Genomic DNA, 23,755 nt, shown 5'->3' with positions numbered 1-23,755 from the left:
CCCAGCCGGTAACCCAGAACCACACAGCAGCTCCCTCACTCCCCTGCTTCTTCCTCCCCCTGCTCCTGGAGGGATGGGGAGGAGAACTGAAGGAATGCAACTCCCACAGGTTGAGATAAGAGCAGTCCAGTGACTAAGGTATAACACAAACCACTAGTGCTACCACCAATAATAATAATGATAAGGGAAATAACAAGGGAAGTGAACACAACTGCTCACCACCCGCTGACTGATAACCAGCCCAAAGGGAGCAGTGATCTAGCCCTTCTGGGTAACTCCCCCCAGTTTATATACTGGGCATGATGTGCTGTGGTATGGAATACCTCTTTGGCTGGTTTGGGTCAGGTGTCCTGTCTCTACTTCCTCTCAGCTTCCCCTCCTCCCTGGTAGAGCATGAGGCTCACAAAGTCCTTGGTCAGAGTAAACATTGCTTTGGAACAACTAAAAATATCGGTGTTATCAGTGTTGTTCCCAGGCTGAAAGTCAAAACCACAGCACTGCACCAGCTACTAAGAAGGAGAAAAATGACTGCTACTGCTGAACCCAGGACAGTATTCGCCCCTTATTCTGTACCATTCAAGTCATGCTCAGATCCCATGTTTTTCAATATACTATCAGTTTTGTCTCATTAATATATCAATATATACACACATATATTATACACATGTACATATGTATACAAATATCCATATGTACATGTAGATGTGTATATTTGTACGTATGTATATACACATATATATACATATGTACATACATATATATATATGTACACAAATACACACACAAAGAGGGAGATATCATTCCTTAGTTCATGGACCAATCCCTATAAAGCTGCTGAATTCATCCAGTCCATGATGTAGGGCTCCGTCTCTTGTAACAGTCTTTCAGAGCAGGAGAGACCGTGTGCGGTGTTGGATTGTTGCCTGCTGATGATGCCACGGAACTCATCTGGTCACTGCTGAGCTCATCTAGTTTCGTCAAAGTTCATTCTTTGCTGGGGTGATGATTGGAGGGAAGTCAGAGTCAGTTGCTAGTTACCTGAAGACATCTAGTTGGTGGGCTATAAAGTGCTACATAGCAGGCAACAGCATACAGTTGAGTTCATTGGCTGTTTTCCCCTAAAATCAAATTCCCTTGAGGTAACATCAGACTTCCCCATCTTCCTGCATTACCAAGTATATCCAGGTCCCCGAGCAAAAGCAGTCACATGAGTGGGTTTGCCTTTACCTGAAGCAGGAATAACCCAGACTGTCTTCCCTAGCAAATTCTTCATATGCACCACGGGAACTTTGTCCCCCTCTACAATATGTAAAAGTTCTGACTGGGCTGGGCCGGCCCTGTTGAGAGATCCTCTGGTGTTGACCAACCAGGTGGCCTTTGGTAAATGTGTATCCCAATGCTTGAAAGTTCCCCCACCCATTGCTCTCAGTGTAGTTTTTAACAGCCCATTGTACCGTTCGATTTTCCAAAGGCTGGTGCATGGTAGGGGATGTGATATACCCACTCAATGCCATGCTCTTTGGCCCAAATATCTATAAGGTTATTGCGGAAATGAGTCCCATTGTCTGACTCAGTTCTCTCTGGGGTGCTGTGTCACCACAAAATCTGTTTCTCAAGGCCCAGGATGGTGTTCCGGGCAGTGGCATGGGGCACAGCGTATGTTTCCAGCCACCCGGTGGTTGCTTCCACCATGGTAAGCACATGGCGCTTGCCTTGGCGAGTTGGTGGCAGTGTGATATAGTCAATCTGCCAGGCCTCCCCATATTTATACTTCAACCATCGTCCTCCATACCAAAGAGGCTTTAACCGTTTGGCATGTTTAATTGCAGCACATGTTTCACATTCATGAATAACCTGGGCAATAGTGTCCATTGTTAAGTCCACCCCTCGATCACAAGCCCATCTGTATGTTGCATCTCTGCCCTGATGGCCTGAAGTGTAGTGGGCCCACCGGGCCAAAAATAATTCACCCTTGTGTTGCCAATCTAAGCCCATCTGAGCTGCTTCAATCTTAGCAGTTTTATCCACTTGTTGGTTGTTCTGGTGTTCTGTTTACCTCTGCGTTGCCAGTTGCTCTGCTTCCATTGTTGTAACCACCCCCACAGGGCATTTGCCACCATCCATGAGTCAGTATAAGGTACTGGCCACTTTTCCCATTCAGCAATGTCCAAGGCCACCTGGATGCCTTTCACCTTGACAAACTGACTCGATTCACCCTCTCCTTCATCTGCAACTTGTCACAGGGGACTCCATACAGCAACATATTATCTTCAATATGGGGTGAAAGCTTATATATCAGCCATTTTACGTCCAACAAAATGTTGAAAGATTCAAGTTTTGTCTGAAATGATGTTTATAGTATTTTTGAAATCAAAATACATTGAACAGATTTTTGTTTCTGAAAAATTTAAGTCTGAAAATTTTGTCAAAGCCATATTAGTTTACAGCCTGAGAATTTATGGTCAAGAATTTTCCATTGAATTTCATTTTACACAGAGTAAAATCCAGTATTTCTGAGCTATTTCAACTTTGTTGAAAGGCAGTCTTCATTTAATCTTCTGTGAAGATTTCAAATAGTTACCATCCATGAGATTTGTGTTTTTGTTTTCCCTAGCAGTCTCCAAAAGAGATATATGTCTTGTCAGAAGTTTCTTTTCGCTCATCTTTGGGAGAATGTTAATCTGTGGCAGGCTTGTCTAACCCCTGATGTGTTATTGGCAGCTCATACTACATGGATAGCAAAAGCAGTAATTGGTGTTACCTGGCTTTGGTGACCCTCACCATTTCATTTAGGAAGACATGAATTGCCCAGCACCTTTGTGTTATGAACATGCCTATATACCTTCTCCCTGTGTCAGAAGGAGCTATTTTTTATGGTGGTAGTTGATTAAACTACCAGTGTGTTGGAAAAGAAAACTCTACACACAACTTTTCTTGTTTCATGCCATTGCACATTCTTTAGTGCATCCCATTACTGCACACTGCAAACCTACTTGGCTTATTATTGTTTCATGGCAGAAGAAAAAAGAGGTGTGGTGGTACCTAGCTTACTCTATTTTTCTGGTATTATCATTATATTTTCATGGTAGTGGACTGCAGTTAGCAACACATTCAAGCTCTGGATCCACTTTTAAAAAAAAAGTACTAAACCATAAGATTTTATGAAGCAGAAGTGGTAGTAGAGTTTGGGTAATAATGCCCTGACTCATCTCCAAATAAGAGTGCAATTTATGAAAGGGATTAATGTTTAACAATGGGAAATAAGAAGGAAGCAGCAGCTATAATTTTTTAAAATAACCTATTACTAACCATCTAGGGCAAATTGATCAATACATTCAGTTCAGTCAAATCTTTAACAAGCCAGATAATAGTTAAAGTAATTATCTGGAGAAATTATTAATTTTATAAAATGTGGCCTGTGCTTTACAACATGAAAAATACCTGGGTTTTTATCCAATAGGCATTTGATTTCTCCAAGCAAGCTGTTGCTGCCAAAAAAGTGCTTTTTCATTCTTGTGGCAAAGTAATAGGTAAATAACATCCATGGCAATGTAAAATGCAACACAAATGTTAAAAAGGTTTCCTTTATTAATATTCCTTATTAGCCAACAATTAATTCCTTTTTATTAATTTACTAATCTTGTGATATAGTTGAAAATTAATAATTAATGAGAAGCAAATAATAGCCCCACAACAACACAGCTGTTTTTTTGTTAAAGTAATTAAGGCTGTCTGCATTCATGATCACATGGTTGGTAAAAATTTTGAGCAATAGCTCAGACATTATCTCTAATGATGTTGTGTTTAGTTTAGAAGCAACTCAGGGAAAGGGTTGTTTTGTATGAATTTCTCACAAAACAGGGAACTGGTGAAGGTGTAGTAAGCCCATTCAGGTTTCAGAGAAAAACTGATCATTTTTTTTTCTTACAAAATTTTTCATGCTTTCTTTTGTTCAGTGTTGTTTGTTTAATAAAAGGCAAAACAATGTTGATATTTTATGAGGAAGAGAAGAAGGATGTGGTTTTGGTCTAATTTTTCTGTGAAACTGTAAAATTTCTCTTAAATAGATGATTTCTAATTTTCTTTGAATGTTTGAGTGAAAAATATCCACTTTGGTTTTGATTAGACTTAGCATCAGGAAGCACCCAGGCACTGTGCCTGTGTGCAAGTAAACTGTCAACATTTACTATGTATATGGGCAAACATAGAATTAAACTTACTCACAGTTACTAATTGGCTAATGTTTTTTTATAGATGCTGGCTTGGCTGTACAGAGGGAAGGAATAAAAAAACACTGGAAAAATACAGATGAGACAAAGTGAAAGATACCACAATAGCCTTCATAGACATAAATGGAAATGATTAGCAATGGGGTGATGATTGAAGCCATACCCATTTCCATGAATTAACAATTATTGGTATTATTTAAAATACTGTGAATAAAAGCAATTTTAATCTTTTGAGGGAAGTATAGTTCTTGCTGTTGATACTGACAAAAAAATAAGATCTTAATCAAAGACCCTTGTTTTTGCAGGGATGATGGTGTACTGCACATATGATGTGCTGCATCCCTTGAAATAAATAAATAAATACACATATATAACATATAAATTACAATTAAAGTTAATGAACTGTTTCGTCACCTGTGAGAAATCTTGAGAGTTCTTTGCTTTGCATGGAAGGTCATTAATAACCTAAGGGGATTTTATTTTCCTACCACTTGAAAATAAGAGATAAAAACCTTCCATTATTTGAGTTTCATATCAATCTTTGTCTCCCTTTTCCTTGTAAGAAAATCCCTGCCAAGCTCACATGGCATTGGATGTTCAAAAAGCCAAGTCATTTTAATATGTTTAAGGACATTCTTCAAAATCCCTTTTAAATTGGAAAAAAATTTCAAGTTCCTTTCAAGGCATTGGACAAGTGGGTTGTGACCCTTTTCTGAGGACTTTTCAAATGTGTGCTTGTTTTACAAAGTGCCCTATTCACAAATGTAAAATTCACTTACAGCCCTACTGTCTGCATATGTATTGAAACATTGATATCTGAGCTGCTCTCCCTCTGCAGCCATCTGTCTCTTGCTGTGAAATTCACTGACAGACTAAGCTCAGAAACCAGCATGAGAGGAGTGGAGTCTTACTGGTGGAAAAAGACCTGAAGGTTCTTTTGATCACAACAATTCTAGGTCTTACACATACTGAAAATTCTAACATATCTGATGAAATGAAGGCAGAAACTGAAAAATGCCCAAGGACATAACTTTTTCATTTTTTTTTTTTTTTTTTTTTTTTTTTAAGAAGTAGGTAGAACTTCGTCCAACACTGAATTCCTTTTGAAGGACAGTAAGACACCAGTTATTTTTGTCCTTGCTCCCAGAACTAGTCTTTCCCTTTCCATCTTTTGCTTTTTTCCTTTGTTTTTAACTTTTCCCCTTTTTTCTCCCACCTCTTTTGAAGAGTGCAGATTGTTTTCATCTATAGAAAAAACCCCTGCTTTAACATAAAGGTGATTTCCATCATGAGCAAGTAATGTGTCAATGAACAGAGCATTGTTGTGATGCACGTGTTGACTTTTGTCAAAATGCTGGTGCCAATAACTAGTCTATTACAATGTCCATGACGTGAACTGTCTGATTTTGGCAGTTAAATCCTGAGACTCAAGCAAGAGTATTGCAAATCTGTGATCTATACTGCCAAAAGACTCCTTTTAAAACAGTCTGGTTTTCAGCAGTCAGACTTGTCAGGAAACATGACCATTCCACCTATCACAGAAGTTTTTTTCATTCTAGCTTGACTGATCTTCAACCATGCAGACACTGAAATGCAAGAAAATGATCAACATCATTTTAGACGTTGATGCTTGACCAGATGCTTGACCAGAGAACTAGATTAGATTCATTCAGTTTCACTCCCTAATACTAGCTCCTTACAGAGTGTCAATTATTAAGCACGGTAAAGCAAACAAGCACATTAATGCTAATCAGGTATATATCTCTCTCTATATAGTAAATAAGTACAGTAAAGCAAATCAGAACTGATGCCAGGAGTCTCAGGTAATTGGGACAGTTCCTATGTGGTACATCCACCCATAGGTGGGGTTTCAGATTTGGCTACAATAGGGCTTCCCAGCTTGAAGTGTGACCCTGGATGGTGATTCAGTGGTAACTGATGATGTATTTCTTCTTAATCACTATTCTCTCTATGCAGTAATGATCTGATGCATTTATAATTTTCCTCTTTTACTTTATATATATATATGCATATATATATTATTCGCTTTATTGTACTTATTTACTGTATACAGAGAAATGTATACGCGGTTTCTGTTAGTATGCTTGTTTGCTTTAGTGTACTTATTCACTTTAGTGTGCTTGTTTAATAAACAGTGCATGTTATCCAGCTAGTGTGTGGTCATTTTGTTGTGTACCCTGCCCATCAGCAGAACAATTTGGCGTAGTTGGCAGGATATGAAACAAAATGGCTTTTCTTTTTAAGATACAGAAAACTGTTGCTAAGACAGATGTAAAGATGGATATTCCAGGCATGGGAATAATTGCCTCATTGTATTTTGGCTGCTGAGTGGTTGTGACATGGTTTATGCGAGAACTGGGACTCCTATTTTAAGGAAGGGGAACCCTTTGATATGGTTACATGTTTACATAAATTTTCAGTACAAAACCAGAAGAAGCAGCACGGCCTGGTGCTGGCCACTGTGGACCAGTGCATAAAGTTGGAGTGGGACCTGGAGAAGGTGCTGCAGACCTTTGCTGGTTATGGGCCCTGAAGAGCTCATCCAGTGCACAGAAGACATGCAGTGGGAGATCCTCCATACTGAGAATCTAGGTGGAGACTTGTCAGGGACAATTTCACTTCTTCTGACACAATGTTGTAAAAGAATAAAATACACAGCTCAAAAACTGTCCTCTTATCATAAAGACATTCACAGCGGTGTATCCTGAGTTGGAAAAGCCATATATAAGAACTTTGACTCTGACATCAGCAGTTTGGGGATAGATGAGTGCTGGCAAGCTAACAGCCAATGAGGTGATGGTGAAGCTCTTCTTTAGGCAAGGGATGTTGGATATAGCAGAATAACTTTGTGAGGAATCTGGTCAATCAATAGATCAAAGCCGAAAAAGACCATTGTGGAGCTGAATCAAATATTGGAATCATTAAAAGTTAGAGCTTTGAGACCTGCACTAGAATGGGTGGTATCCAACATAGAAATGCTTATGGCACAGAATAGCTCGCTGGAATTTAAACTACACAGATTGTATTTCATTATTTTATTGATGGGTGAAACAGCAAGTCACAGAATCATAGAATGGTTTGGGTTGAAAAGGACTTTAAGATCATCTGTTTCCAACCCTCCTGCCATGAGCCGGAAGACCTCACACTAGACCATGTTTCCCAAGGCTCAAAGAGAAGCACTTAAGTATGCAAAAAACTTCCACCAGTGCACTGGTGTTTGAAACCAGAAGGATGAACTGTTGATTGAAGTGGACCTTGGTAAAAAGTGCTGGTATCATTCAATACCTGCCTGTCTCGTTCTTTGTCAGCAGAACAAAATTCTGTGTAGCCTAACATTTTTATTGCAGTGGTCTGGGGCTGCCACTCGGCCCAGACTGTAACATATAGGAAAGGCAGCATCTCAGCTTTGAAGAATGAGTAAAATAAATCCTTTTCAGAGGAAAGCTGAGAGTAGTAGCATGAAACATATTTATGTTGGAAGCTTCTCTGTCTCTTGGTGTAGAATGGCCAAAAGATGCATGACAGCCACACATACATCCCATACTATGGTTCTGGGATATAGTTGGTTGTGGACAGCAGGGCTGCTTTTTGTTAGAAATTGAAGCCTGTTCTGCAAGCCATCAGGTCCCTGCAGAGGGTGTCTGGAGCAGCATAACAGAAATAGAAGCGCCTGCTTCCCTCAGTGCCCATTAACTTGTTGTAAAGATCAAGAAGAAGAGGAATGAGAGTTCCTCTCCATAAGTGTGAAAGCAGTGTTTATGCATAACAGCCCTTCCTGCCAAAACCCCAAGGCCCTTCCCTGCCCCCAAACAACCATTTCTGAAGGGAAAGCAGAAGACTCTAGTTCAAACAATTTGGGGAGCACCCAAGCTGTCTCCTACTCCCTCTGCTATCATCCTGCTTGCTCAATTAAGCCTTAATTAGCTCATAAACTACTTGGAGGCAGGAACCATGTTATTTTAAAAGTCGACCCAATATTTAGCCCAATAGAATAATAAACTTTTTTAGCTTCTTTTGTTCCTTTACATAAAGTCTGTACCGAATAAACAATGTAATTAACATTATTTTGTCTGTGAGAGTGGTCCACGATATCCTATGTCATGTATTGCAGCCTGTACAGAAGTGAATGTACAGAAGGATTCTGGTCATGCATACAAAAGTAGACTACAGTCACAAAAGATGCACCACCTTAAGTTGACAGTCTCCCTATGTTCTGTGGGAGTTACTGGATTGTATCAGGGGTTACATACTTCTTTCTATGACTGAGGAAGGGAAATGGAAACAAAATTCAGAACTCCTGACTAGATTTTTTTTACTAGGAGTTCAGTTACTTTTATGGGGACATGAGTGAAATGGAAAATAGTTAGCTTTGCTGTGTAAAAATTTGTTACTTTTGTCTTAGGCTTTTAACTGCCTGTCCTTGAAACCTTCAGAATGTGTGTTCATTTAGGTTTAGCATTCTAATTCTATGCTGGCAGCTGTAAATTTAGGCTAATAAATGAATTACACAGGTAAGGAAAACAAACACTCTCTCCTCAGAGGCTGTATAAGCCACATGGCTGATGTTATCAAGAAAACTCTTATCAGACACTAGCTGATTGATTTTCCCCCTAGGTAGGTATTAAGCTGTGCAGCTGCTGAAATTGTAACTACTCATGTTTCTTTATCCCTCAGTTTTCATTTTATTAGATTTAGTCTATTTGCTATACAGGGTTTTTCTTGCAAAACCAAGCCTCCTAGGCTAAAGCAAAAAACAGCCTTCTCTTTCTGTTTGTGGTCTTTAGGGACAAGTAAAATTCCCTGCCTTTCAGGCTTTTGCTTTTGGCAGGAAGATCAGGCAGAGCTGTGGTGCCAATCAGCAATAAACTCTGGGACCCAGTCCACCCTTCCATGTCCTATTGCAGTGACGAACCCATGTTAGTGCTGAGGCAGGTGAAGCTGTAGTCTCTTGTAGGGACAAAACTCTGTGCATAGCAGCAGCCATGAATCATCCTAAAAAGAAGCAGTAATTAAGGAAGGCTTGGGGGACTGTCAAACTTATGCTGAGCTGCCTGGAAAAACACCACAAATCAAAAGACCAGCCTGAGAGCAGCAGAGGGCACTGGTGATTTTTAAAGTCACCCTTCTAAAACCTACAAGGCTGCTGAAACACTGCAGTTTCTTTTCTGTACCACTGTATCGACCTGTGTCTCACCTGAAATCCCATCTGCTAATGTGAATGTATATATAATGGACCTAATTTTCTTCTTATATTCCCTGGTGAAAATTAAGAGCCACTCCAATGAGGACAAGGCATTAGAGAAGAAAGTGAGAGTGGATTAAAATGTATTATCTGGGAATAAGAATGGGGAAACAAAAGCAAAAGAAATTTTTATGACTGTTTAAAAAAGCTTAAAAGGTTCACAAAATAGACTACCTTGGGGAAACTGTTTCTTATGTTTTTAGTGAAAAATATCAGATGCTGCAATCAAAGATTTTCTTTTTTTTTTCTCAAAGCATAACATAACTTCCTATGTGTTTGGGGGAAAAGACCTGGCAGTTTGTAACATACTTTACAGTCCCACAGCTAGTATATCCTGATTCACTGAGGGCAGGAAAAACCCATGATATTTTACAAGCTTGTCTGTGGTTTACTGATGCTAAATTGATGGTTTAAATTTGACAGCTGTAACTTGTTTTATATGCTTTATAATGAAATACATGACTCTTAAGTACCCTGAAGCTCTGTACCTTTCAGTGTTTCATTTAGCATGGTATTTTTGACATATCTTGCTTTGTCTATAGTTCAACTGCACAGTTGAAGGAGCACCCACTGAATTCAGCACAGATATCAATAACTATATAATTCTACCTGTAGCTATTATCAACACTTGTTTTCTCCTACCAGTTTTATTTTATTCTTCTATTTATTTTCCCCTGTGTATTATTTCCAGGTCTGCCCTAGATTTCTGCTTGAGCCACCTTCTGATCCAGGACTCTGCTTAAATAATTATAATATCCATTATGCTTGAGACTGTAGGCACAAGAGGACACAGATATGAAATTACTATGAGTAATGTGATGTCAAAACTCACCATCAAGGTGAAGATCTCTGCACTACTTTGTTGGCATTGAGCATTTTCAAAATGCTGGCAGCTTCACAGAAAGATTTTCTTTTAATTGCCTTCTGCCAAGCAAAGGCATTAGCCTGATTCTGGCAGCCTTATGGTTCCAGATGTCCAGATCTCTCATGATATCCTAACAGGAGCATTAGGGTTTTACTATTATTGAGTTGTGCATCTGACTCCCCAGAGTAAAAGCAAGCTACTGAGCTGATCTATAGCTATGTAGAAGTCGTTACTCTCCATACTACTTACCTGTGACTTACCACCAGAAGAAAACATAGAACTCCGCTGAGGTGCCTGATCAGAGCACATCCAGGTAACACCACAAAAAAATTGTTATGTATCATTTGATGTTCTTCTATCACTATGAGGTGAAGATAAGGTAAGTAAACTTCAAAAATTCAGGATGTTGCTTCTTAGAAGTATCCTGTTTACTCACTTCCTAACGCAAAATATTGTGTACATCACTGGAACTGATGTCTCAAAAAACTGGCCTTTCTTGTATTTTTAACATTGCCAAAAGATCTGGCAATTTACATATACTTAAATATAACAGTTTATGTTTAGTACAATTCCTGTTAATGCTGCTATCTTCTTCAATGGTGACAGCAGTCCAAGACTGAGGAAAAATTTCAATGGTACCAATGGATTCTGTGCTTAATATCCTCAGTTTTGGGTGTCTAAATGTATCTTTTTTTTTTTTTTTTGTCTTCTGATGATCCAGTGGGTGTCATTGGAATTGTTGAATTAAAGAAGATCAAAAAATTAAACCTGTTAGTTGTTACAGAGTAGAACTAATGATGCAAATAAAAGGAAGATGGAGTATACAATAATTGAACACAGTAGACATAGTATCAGCAAGAGACTGGTACCATCATTCCTCTGTATGTTTTATGCTTTTCTATTGCAACCACAATTTGTTACATCTTTATTCTGATTAAAAATACTTGCCCTTCTCCCCCACAACCTCTGTGTCTTACACTGGTTCAAAAATAAACTAAGAAAGATCCAGGATTAATGCTTAGTCACCCTAAGGGGTGATGCAAATTTCAATTTTCAATAGAGTTTCATTATTTTAAATACTAACTAAAGGGTGTGGAAATGTCAATATTATACAATCACATGTAAATTCTACAGAATAATAAAATAGAAAGGACCGAACAGAAAAAAAATAAAGATAGGATTCACATTTGACAAAATCTTATTCTGACATGCTTTGCAGAATGAGTGGTATTTCTGCAGTGTAGATTCTCCCTCAAAAAACTAATTACAGAAGTAAACAGTGGTTTTTTTGTAGGGGGTTGTTAATTCATTTCTTTGCGTTTAAAAAGTGTTCATAAACAGAGGATTTTTTTTCTCAGGTATATTTTCTATTCATTGTATTCATAGCATGGTTTTTCATTTCTATTGTTTGTAAATTTAAAACGTTCAGATATGCTTATAGACAACACTCTTCTTTTAGTACCAAATTCTATGAGCATTGTTGAAATAACCATTCTGTTAGCAATGACATTTATAAGAAAAAGTCCAAGGATAGCCAAAAATTTAAATAAAGGTGAAAAAAAGAACAAAAGCCCAGCACCTGATGTGGTAAAAAAGACCATAATTTACTTTGAAAAGTGAATTGTTTTCTTTTTTTTTTTTCCCTTAGTGTTTCTAAAGCAACTCTGTCCTCTTGCAACTTTTTATTATGAACTGAGTTATAATTTATTTGTTTTCTCATTTGTTTTAAAGTTGACAGTAAAGAATTGTTGGTATGCATAGGCATACCTGAGGAACAACCTTAAACCCCTACAGTTCAATGTGTCTTGCTGATGGAAGCTAGATGGGCAAAGTGGTTTTAATTTCAGAAGGAACCAAAATGACATAATCTGGGTTATACGCAGTGCATATTATTGTTTTGTTTTGTTTTTTTAACTTAGCAGTTTGATGATACAGAAGCTCAGAAGCTTGCTAGCTACTGGCAGTTTTTTGCAGGTTTTAGTGTGTCTGAAATGGCTTCTTTTCAAATTGACAGAGCTTTCTTTGGTTTGAGAGAAATCTGAAAAACCCCAGGATAGCCCCAGTTTGTTTACTACATGATGTGAATGACTAATGTTCACAACATCAGAAATTAGTGTTTTTTTTGTTTTGTTTTGTGGCTGGTTAGGTTTCTTGTTTATTTCGCTGTTGTTTTTGTTTTCTAGCAAATGTGAGAATAAGTAAAAGCTTTGCTATAATCTCGTTGGTGACTTAATGGAATTTGAAAGTTTTGCTATTGCATCTGCCTGGCTGCAAATACTAAGCAATTAACATGTTTTTGATGGTCCTTTAGCTTCAGCAGAAGGATTATTTGCTTTATCTTTTGTCAGTCCAGAAGCATAGATGTCTACCATTTGGGTTACGATATTTTGTAGGTTAAAAAAATGTATTTCTCTTGTAAAGCCATATAATTAACCATTGCTAATATAGCTTTAGGTCTTACCTCTTTGGTGTTAGGCAATTCATTCTAGTTCTTGAGACAAGAATTTTTCTTATGGATTAGCCTGGAAACTATGTGAATGCTCTTTTAGCAGCCAAAACCCGAATTTATGTGATTCATGCATGTTGCACCCTATGCTGTCCCTCTTAGTGATAAGAGATACATTGAAGCTGATATGGTCTGGAGTGGCTAAATATGATGTAAACTGCAACTGGAGCCAAAATGCCTTATAATCACAAAAAGAGTGGCTTATTGATTTGAATTGTTTGCTTTACTGCTACAAGTACACAAGAGTTTCTATGACACCTGACTAATGTACTTTCTTCTTACACCTAAGAAAACAATGTGGATGAATATTCTTACTCTAAAAATGTGTAAAAGTCATATAGCCTTTTTAATAACTTTGGCTGATAAGCCAGCTTTAGAGTTATCTATATGGCCTGTTACCTCTAACTCTTTCTAAACTCACTTTTTCACACATCTGGAAGAGGATAAAATGGATTCTTTTTTTTTTTTTCACTGCATTTTCAACGGTTTTGCTTACAATAGTTTTCCTGCTTCCTAGAGGAACATGTAGCTTTAATACTCAGAGATTTGTTTTTATTTGCAGAATGAATGTTAATTTTATTTCTAAGTGACTTCATATGATATGAAATTCATAAGAAAACCATAGTTCTATGCAGTGCCAATCTTAGTCTCATTTTAAGTGTTAGAATAATTGCCACTTAAAATCAATCTTGCCAGCTGTTCAGTATTTCCTCCCTTGGTTTGATTTTCAAAATTGATCACTGAAGATTTTAGAAAATTTTCTGTAATTCACAGAAGCACATTAGATGCAGAATTGCCTAACATGAACCTTATTACATTTTGAAGCCACATTTGCATCTATTGTCATTTTAAACACTAACTGGGTTGAGAGAAGGCTGGATATTTTAATAATTTGGTGTACTGAGATGGCAGTAATTGTGGTTTTATGAAAGTCATTCAAACCCACTCCACACTAAAGCTGTTGATGAAAAGGTTCAATTTCAGTTATTGATTCACTTCAGGTTATATTTTCTCAAGGATTCACCAATTGAGACACTTACAGCTGCTCAGTACCTGTTAGTTTTTACACATTTACAGCTGTAAGCCAAACACATAAACAGTGGGGGAATATTGACTAAATGCTATGAAATATGTAGCACCTTTCTGTTTATGTGTTCATATTCCTTAACCTTCCCCTTGCTACTGTAATATCCAGTTCTTTTAATTTTGAAAAGGCTGTTTTGGCTATGATAATTTAGCATGTGGAGGCTAAATATATTTAGACATCTAAAAAAATAAAGTCGTTTGGTATCTTGCATTGTGTATTGGGCTTTATAATTTTTTGTACATGCTGGGCTTCTCCTCTTTCATTCCTGTGATTTGATGCTTTTCCCTCCCATTTTCAATTTTTTTTTCCTCTTTTGAACACGGCTGCATCCAAGTTTTCTCTACCCTCTGAAATGGTATCTCAGTCTGTCGTGGTTTAAACCCAGTCAGGTAACTTGTTCACTCACTCCCAGTGAGTGGTGTCGAGCTGACAACAATCAAGGTCCGTGTCCGTCTCCCACCCCACCCCCCCCCCCGCACTGGGGCTCTCCCCTTCCCCGCTCCCGGAGGAACGGGGAGGAGGATCGAGAGAGTGCAACTCCTACGGGTTGAGACAAGAACAGTCCAGCAACAAATCACCACCGCTACTATCAGCTAAAACAATGATAAGGGAAAATAACAAGGGAAGAGAATACGATACCACCGGCCAAGAAAGCGAGTTCCACCCGGAAGCCCCTGTCCTTCCGGGTAACTCCCAGTTACCCACCCCGGCCATGACGTGCTGTGGTATGGAATACCTCCCTGGCTAGCCCGGGTCAGGCGCCCCGTCTCTGCTTCCTCACAGCTTCCCCTCCTCCCTGGCAGAGCATGAGCCTCACAGAGTCCTTGGTCAGGGTAAACATCACTTAGCAACAACCGAAAACATCGGCTTCACCAACACTGTTCTCAAGCTAGAAGTCAAAACACAGCACTGCACCAGTTAACACAAAGGAAAAACATGACTGCTACTGCTGAACCCAGGACACAGTCCCTTCCCCTTGTTACTCTAATATATAGCATACATTCTCTTTTTTTGTCTTTCTCCATCTGTCACATAATCTCTTGCATTTGCCATCTCCCACCCTAGATTTTATACAGACTTTGCAGCCAGCACCTTGGTTATGGGTTTCTTTACTCTTGCTACTTCATTTGGCTTTGATCTGAGGTGTTGGATGTACCCTTGTCCTACTTTACTTTTCTACCCATGCCTCTTCTTTCTTTGCTTCAGTCCTTGTTACCTATCAAATCCCAATTTACCTATTATCAAGCAGAGGTCATAGCTAGGGGTCATGTCTTTCACTCAGTAATAGAAACTGACCAGTTTCCAGCTCGCTCAGTTTTTATCACTAAGTACTAAACATGCAGCTATTTTTTTTTCCAGAACGACTTGCATAGCCCTCTTTAACTCCTCTCTGAAACTCTCACTTGAAAATAGTTCAGTTGTTGCTGTGCTGTGACAGTTTCAGAAAGTCAGCCTTTGTCTTCCTTGTTTTGCTTTAAATTTCCATTTTAATCTGGTTGAAGGCAGGGATAATTTCTTTTCTGTCTTTGTATAACATCAAAGAGTCCATAATTAGGGCTGCTAGATAGAATGAGTACATAAGTAATATACCCATGTGTATCTCTCATATTAACAACATTTAAGACATCGGTAAAGATACTAAGATAAGGGTAGTGAGATAAGAGATCTTTTGAAATAAGGCTTTTGATTTGCTGTATTTGCTGAAGTTTTGATTAACCAACAGAGTAGAAAGACCTTGGGGATCTTCTGAACTCTCTAAGCCATCTCGCTCTGAATTACTGTGAATTAATGGCTTTTTTTTTTTTTCTTTTTCCTTTTTTAGCAACACTAATGAAGATTTTCATTTGTGCTGGGTTTTGGCAGATATTTAACACAACTGAAAACCTGCAGTGCCAGTGTGATACTCCATGGAGTTTATTTTAGAAAACAAAGAAACAAATCCTGTTCCTTAATTCTAATGTCTATCTGTCTAGAAATTCCAGTCTTTTTTTTTTACTATAGCACATAAAGAAGTAGTTTGAATTGACACACTGAGATTCCTAACACCTCATATTTTTAATCTTAAAAAGAGTAATTAGCTATATTAATCATCATTCCTAGGTTTAAACTGGGACCTGTAGCATGACTCTTATTTCTGTTAGCTTTGTTAGACTTATAAGTGCCAGTAAATTTTAAACAGCTGTTTTCTAAAGAGTAGTATGCTCTTTTATATATTTTTAGGCTAGAAATATGAAAACATATTTTGGTTTGAATATACAATACACAGATTATTATTTAGAAGTTTAAGGTTTTTTTTAGCTCCACAGAAAACACAAATAAAAATCCATCAAAGTAGTAAAATTCTGTAACCTAGCCATGATTAAGATTTTTTTGGTGATTAACATCAAGACTTTTTTTCTGTATAATATTGGGGAATAATAGTATATTTTGCATTCCTGATTTTAAAGTGATAAGAAACTAGCTGAAATGTAGAGCATATGTAATTTATAGAGTTAAGTAAGATGTTAAAATCAAATTTTCTGCAAATGGTAACTTTTAATGTATTTATTGGATTATGGATAAAATTATACAGTTAGAGTCTATCTGTATAAACACATCTTCTGTTGTCTAAATTGCATAGAATTTTTCCTTAAGGTGAAATAATAAAGATTTCCTTTTATCTACTTTTAATCTGCTATTTTCTTTGACTTTAGTTCACCTACTAAAAGAGTACCTTTCTTTTAAACATTTGTATTTTACATAAAATTCATTTGTGCATGTCTCCTGCCATTATTTTTGATACTCTTGTGAGGTCACGAAAGGCTAGCACCCTTCTTTCTTACATTTCATTAAGAATTATAATACTGCTGTCAGCAGAATGCAATAGCTATAGAAGAATCTTGCTACCAAGAGTCCCTTTTAGAATACATTCTTTATAACATATGAGTCAGTGGAATGAGGACATGACTAATGTCATTTATAATATAATGAATTTATAGGTAACTGTAACTTAGCATGCAGCACATGAGAAAGAAGAAAAGGAGTTTTATCACATTTCATTCTGCCAATTGAAGGTCTACCACTAGATTTATGAAGGCCTGGGAAACAAATTTAAAAAATGCCGAAAGCTCCATCAATTACAAGTGTGGTGTAATTAATATTGACATATATAGCTGCATTTTAGTTCTCCTCAGCAAGAAAAAAGGAGACAGGCAGTGACTTATAAAGTAAAGGAACAATTGCAATCTGCAAAACAAGAGCGAATCGATCTAAGCTGAATAAATTGTAAAAGTTAACTTCAAGAACTGGAGCTGTTACTTAATTTTAGAAAAAGCAAAAATTACTTTGAAATTAATGAACATTTTCTGTTAATAGTGCTAGATGAAAATAATAGTAGTCAGGATGATTACAAGGAAACCACATGGAATATAGAATGTCCTGAGCTGCTAATGCCATGTGGTAAGAGATCTAATGCATGGTTGTATTGAGTGAGGTGAGAAGAGTAGATATCCAACATGTCTTTGTAAGGCCTAGGTAGACAGGTAAACACAATTTTGTTAAGTCATGTGCAGAAAGAAAGTGAATTTAGTCTGAAAGGAGCCTGGAGAGGAAATGCGATAACCACTGAACTATGTCTACGTTAAGAAGAGCAGAGGACTGTGGCCTGCGTGTTTGCTGTGTATACTGTGAGAGTTGAGATGCAAACTTGAGAAAAAGAAAGCAATTTAATTGATATAAGAGCAAACAAGACAAAGTAACTAAACAATGTGTGATAGGAATTAGAACATTTCTGACCCTCAGACTGAGTGGAATCATAGTAGAAATAATGACATGAGCAAACATTTAGGTGATGCCAATCAGTATGTGAAAGTGATTATATATGACTCATTTACTTTTCATAGCTTCTGTGTGACCTAGACATTTACCTTTCATTCTGTTACGGTATTTCAGAGTACTTTGGGGATGGGGGAAGCAATCATAACACTGCAGACAAAGCAATAATTTCTCCTAGCCTTTACTTGCTGGAGATGGAGGCAGGGTACTTATACTACAGCTGCACCTCCAGACTGAAAAGAGACACAGTGCTGAAAAAAAGGTTTTGTTTACTTATTTACTACTTTTGCTGGAGCTGGAAGCAGCAATTTAAAACAAGCACCATTTTTAACCAGTGCCATGCTTGGAAAAAAAGGCAGGTGGGATCAGGAGAAGGGGGAGGGAGAGTGCCTAAAAAAGACTTTCTTTTGAAGAAAGGAAAATGAAAGAGAGGTCCACGTGTTTGATCAGATGGTGCTGGCAGGAAGACCTTTTGAAATACAAGTCTGAGCTGGATGGTATCTGGAAGCTTTCCCTGTGTTTGTGTTAGCAAGGTTGTGACACATTCGGGTGAAGTCTGGCACAAACAGATTTAAAGAGCTCTGGGAATAAAATAACTGTTTCAGGAGGCAGAAAACGACTTCCTTTGTGGCCAGAACTACAGCAATTGTTGAAAAGCAGTATTTGTTTACTAGTTTCCTTGTAAATTACTGAATGCTGGCTGTTGCTGGAGGCAAGACATTGGACTTGACATATAAATGGTGCAATTTAGTATGGGAAATCCTATTAGTCAATTTAACCTTATATTGAAGTATTGCAAAACCACATAAGAACAAGTTATTTCATAGAAGAGCTGGGAGAAACTGTGCTGCTATAGCACCTTTTGTATAATAAATAGAAAATAAAATACTTCATAATGATCATAGAATCATAGAATAGTTAGGATTGGAAAGGACCTTTAGATCACCCAGTTCCAACCCCCATGCCATGGGCAGGAACACCTCACACTTAAACCATGTCACCCAAGGCCTCGTCCAACCTGGTCTTGAACACTGCCAGGGATGGAGCATTCACAACCTCCCTGGGCAACCCATTCCAGTGCCTCACCACCCTCACAGGAAAGAATTTCCTCCTTATATCCAATTTAAACTTCCCCTGTTTAAGTTTGAACCCGTTACCCCCTGTCCTTTCACTACAGTCTCTAATGAAGAGTCCCTCCCCAGCATCCCTATAGGCCCCCTTCAGATACTGGAAGGCTGCTATGAGGTCTCCACGCAGCCTTCTCTTCTCCAGGCTGAACAGCCACAACTTTCTCAGCCTGTCTTCATAGGGGAGGTGCTCCAGTCCCCTGATCATCCTCGTGGCCCTTCTCTGGACTTGTTCCAACAGTTCCATGTCCTTTTCATGTTGAGGACACCAGAACCGCACACAATACTCCAGGTGGATTTATGCACTGCAAATCCAGAAGTAGTTTGAAGAAATGTAAATAAATTTTATATACCCTTCCATTACCACTGAACAAGTGCTTAAAGGCTCTGAAAGATAGGTTTAAGTCCGTTAAAACAGCAAAACACACTTTGGTGCAGTCATTAAACAGTGCTCACCTAGATCTAAGATTACGTTGTTCAGTGGGTGAGCTGGATATATGCTGCTTTCTTGTAGTTTGTCTAAGTGCCATTAGGTAGTGAGGATTTGGTAGCCCATATAGGGTGTAAAGCTTCTTGAAGATCCATTATCTACTAGTTAACTACTGTGCAAAATGTGCTCTTAAAATATTATCTTGTACACTAATTGCACTGGTCTAGTGTAACACATTCACGTTATTAAAGTTAATGACCCATTGCATTAGTAGTGGTAGGGAAGAACATCTAAAGGCAAATTTCCTTTTTTAATTGGAGGACTGTATGGCTGAAAAGAGGTTACTGTTATTATGCTGGAACTGGTGATATCTATAGGTTTAGGAAGACAGAAGCCATCTCTGCGTTGCACATTAGTGAATCTTTTCTCATGTGCCTGTTATGTTTTCAAAGATTGCTTGAAAGTGGTACTTCAAGTGCAGTTTTTAATATCCTGTATTCAATCATTTTTGAGTAAAAATCTGATATTTCTATTTAAATACTTGCCTCTGTGCAAAGGGGGAATTGCTATCCTTGCTTGTGGTTTGGGATACAGTAAAAACCCCAAGCAATCATACAGATGTGGTTTCTCTTCTGTCCCTTAAAATCTTGTCTCGTATTATATTCATGGTGTGTCTATGCTACACATCTCTCCAAAACCCAGTGACGTAGGAGCATGTGGGAGCACTACGCCATGAAGGAGCAAGTACTAAGTGAGGGTAGGATTTCCTCTGCTCAGTAACTCAAGAATGTCTGCATTTTAAGGCCTGAGAAGCTGATCTTATTCAAAACCAGTGCATTTACCTTTTGTAAACATATAGTGTGAGCATTATAAATGGTGAGTTTGAGTGATTAAATGAGTATGTGAAACATGGCAACGTGTAATCTGAGAGCATTAGCCTGTTTGCAAATTCCTACTCATGGCAACCTGACTCCTAATCAGAGTATACTCTCTTGATTCATTTGTGGTGATTTGTGTTCAGGCTGTTACTGCTGTTTTGTGGCATCCCCCTTATGCTCTTGCATCCTGGCTGCAGGCTTTTCAGGGCAAACTCTGATTTATCCTATTCTTCCTTATAAACCACTAAGCTTCTTTAGTGAACTGTAAAAGGGGAGGGTGAGGAGAAATGGATGTAGCACATGTTTCTGTGTTTCTAATGCTTTCTCTGTCCTGTTTGAGAAGCTCTCAAAAAGTACATTGTGCTATCTTGGCATAAACTGCAGATTGATGCCTTTGTATGAATGCTGCATTTTGTAACAGCTCCTTGATTGTTGGTTAAAGGTGTCTCTTTCTATAGTGCCGCTGTTTGATTTGAAGCCAGCTGCGGCATTGGAGGCTCCTTTGGTCACCACCTTTTCAGTTATGGGTTCGGATGAGACCCAGTTCCCATGACACTGTAGCCTGAGTCAGTTTCAGAAGACTGGGTGTGCATGTGAGGCATTCCCTGAATGCACACACCCTTTTCTCTGCCAAAAGGATCTTGCAAGTTTGTTAATGCATTTATTAACAGTTTGTGTAATGATTTCCAGTGAGCTAGAGTTATGGAGGGGAGAGAGTTTCACATTATTTTTAGGAATACTATATTTAAGAACCTTTTTGTTCTGATGGTGGTGTAGTAGTTGGTGAGATTTTTAGGTTATCTACTGTGTGAAATATCCCTGGATAGGTTAGACATATTCTAGATGCTGACAACTAGAATATGATCTTTTTCCCCCAATGAGTTACTTTCAATGCATCAGTTTAACACGTATTGTGCTACATTTCTACTACATAATTCCAGATACATGCGCTCCTTTAAATACTCTGATAGATGAGGCTTCCAATTATATCCATGTCTTAACCTCTCCTCTTTTACTTTTAAATCAGTACACAGCCATTTTCAACATTCAGGTGACCAGGCATCTCTTGTATTTTGTTTTCTCCAAGCAACTTGCCAACAAACCATCTCTAATAATTTATAACCAGATCCTGATTTTATACAACATCCTCCCCCCTCCCCGCCTCCGAATATTAGTAAAACAAAACTGTTTAAATTGTTTAATTAATTGTTTTAAATTGTAATCTCACTGTGTGGTATGAGATCTGTTGATTCAAGCTATGTCTATCTGAAGTATTTATTTATTTTTTTTTTCTATTCTTTTATGACGCATTCGTGTATTTTTTAAGTCATCCCTAAAAAGAAAAATAAAAGCAAAAAAAAAGCACTATAAATAGAGCATTTTACATAACAAACGTAAAAAACCCCAGTTTATTTAATTATTACTTTTTGTATTATGCTTTTCAGCAGTTATCAATGCAAGGAGTAGAAGCTTTACGGCTTATCGTTTAAATCTACTGTGATATTGCCATATTTCCTTACAAAGTAACTCTGGAGTAATTGGAGCTGTGCTTAATGAAAAGGTACTTAATCTCTCTGGAGGTTATCACACTAGCTTGTGAAGTGATTACTCATCAGTTCTACCTGAATGGCAGACCTTAGATCAGTAACTATTGTTCGCCTTAGAGCAGTAGCTATTGTTCATTATAGACTGTACAATATCTAGAAATCTTTGATACAGTTTTCTAAGACGTACTGCATGCTGTGTCCAGCACAACTTTCTTAGGAGACAACATTGGATCTCCTATTTAGTCATACAGAATCCAGAGCTTACTGACAGCACCATGCACCAAAAGTATCCTTTATTTGTATAGGCTGGCCTGTGTACAAGGAGAAGTTTCTATTGTCTTTCATTCATTTCAAATTGCCTAGCAGGGGGTTGCAGGTAAAAACACTAAATTAATTTGAATGTCATTCTCGGAAGCTCTAGCGTTGTTATGTTCTTCAGATAACATATTGCTGATAGAGGGAAGACTGGAGAGTAAGGGCATATAGTCCAAACAGTTACTCTGAAAGTGCAAATGTTTTTATCTTTGAAGGGAATTATAAACAATATGTAGAGAAGCAGATGAGGGATTTGGAACTCTGTTCCTGTGGTACTTGACAGAAAAAGGGGAAATCACTTGAGTAAATTAAATGAAAAAGTGGGAGACTTTATAACGATAGAAACAATTTTTATGTTACACAGTCTGTATTTAAGCTGTGAAATGGCATATCCTAAATGAGACAGACATGAATAAGTAATTCTTCTTAATGAAATATTTTTGAAAAGCTATTCAAGAACATATTTTAGGACTTCAAGTCAATTATAGATCAGATTAAGGCACTGGCAGTGGGCAGTGCTGATATATACATCCTCTGATGAATTCCTCCTCTACTTTCTTATGGAATATCTGAGCAGCAGAGACAGGTTATTGGAGTTCAGTGAACATGCTTTCTGATTTGATGACAGTTCTAGTCCTGAAGGGAAAATATTTACATACACACGGCTGGGGGCTTGTTTATGAGTTTCTTAGAGGAAATTAAATTGCACTATGCTCTGCAAAGGGGATTTCTACAATAGCTGCCCACATCATTCCAAAAATGTCTTTCAAGCTGTTTCTTTCCCTACCTGGATCCCTTTTTACCTGTGTGCCATCAGCTGTAAATCTGCAGAAGCACTTCTCAGAAATTACCTCTGAACACATTAAAGACTTACTGTCTTTTTGTTATGAAGCTGAAGATGTTCAAATTTGTAATCCAATTCTAAGGCCTTAGTTTTCTTATCTTGCTTTTCTGCTTTTCTTCATGCTTTTCCCAGGTATTTCAGATCAATCACGTAATTTTTTACACTTAAGGAATTGAAGTCAATTGTCTTTCAGGTTTTTTCATTAGTTAAAAACAGTTCTCTTTTTCCTACTACTTTGTACAAAAACAACTCACTGGCTTCAGAAGTTGTTGTCAAGCATAATGAAAACTTTCACTGCAATACAAGAGCAAGGCTCTGAAAAATAATTGGGTTTGTGTCCACTAATATTCAAGCATAAAATCAAGGAGAAGCATTTAATTGCACTCATATAGAGCATCTCTCTAGAACTCTAATTACTGTAGTAGACACACAGCAGGGACAGTAGAACTAGGAGATATCTTTCAGCCCTTCATCTTTGAAGAGACCTTTTGATACCAGGTATGATTCAAGTTAAGAAAACAATCTCCTGACAAGTTATACCCCAATAAATGTTTCATTGATGGGTAGGTTGTGTACAAATAATTTGTTACAATATAGATATTCTAGTTATTAATATGTTCTCTTTTTGTTTTGTTTTGTTTTTTTTCTATACTAATTAACATTCTTCCATGTTTTAAGACTGGTTGGCACTTCAAATACTTAATATAATCACAGTAACTTCACATGGTTTATTTCACATTGAAGAACCCACATGAACCATCCAGTTAATGTGAACAATGCTGGACTTCTGTAATGTGTCCCCCATATTATCCACAGGATATTATTCTTCCCTTTTACACATTTGCTATGGG

At 37.8% G+C, this 23,755-nt stretch overlaps 1 pseudogene; it reads left to right on the top strand.

The window, feature by feature from the left end:
• The first annotated feature begins 6,642 nt into the window (after positions 1 to 6,642).
• Positions 6,643 to 20,751, top strand: LOC130595358 (E3 ubiquitin-protein ligase RMND5A-like; annotated as a pseudogene).
• Positions 20,752 to 23,755: the final 3,004 nt, after the last annotated feature.

Source organism: Pezoporus wallicus, unplaced genomic scaffold, assembly GCF_028554395.1.
Source record: "Pezoporus wallicus isolate ANWC-B61680 ecotype Strahan unplaced genomic scaffold, APGP_CSIRO_Pwel_v1 contig_12096, whole genome shotgun sequence".
NCBI classification, from domain to species: domain Eukaryota; kingdom Metazoa; phylum Chordata; class Aves; order Psittaciformes; family Psittacidae; genus Pezoporus; species Pezoporus wallicus.
The sequence above is the reverse complement of the archived record's forward strand: the minus strand, read 5'-3'. Positions and strand labels throughout refer to the sequence as shown.